Source organism: Trypanosoma theileri (assembly GCF_002087225.1).
Source record: "Trypanosoma theileri isolate Edinburgh chromosome Unknown TM35_Tth_25_V1, whole genome shotgun sequence".
Classification (NCBI taxonomy): Eukaryota; Euglenozoa; class Kinetoplastea; order Trypanosomatida; family Trypanosomatidae; genus Trypanosoma; species Trypanosoma theileri.
The window spans coordinates 450,765-451,020 of NW_021639867.1; positions in this window are offsets into that span (position 1 = coordinate 450,765).

Consider the following 256-nt stretch of genomic DNA (forward strand, 5'->3'; position numbering starts at 1 on the left):
TTAATGGGTCTCTTTCCTTTCCCACTAGTATAAATGATGAGAGTAGGATGATAGAGTACAATATGCTTTATCGTCCTTCCATATCTAATTTCCCTCTGGTGGATGGTTTCTACTTTGTGAAATCTGAAGAGGGAAGGGTTACAATGATTGGAATACAAACAACAACTGCCAGAGTACACGAAACTACAGTTACTGCAGTAATTGAATTCAATAAATATCTTAAAAATTGTTTTTCTGACTGGGCTGGTGTTTCCAA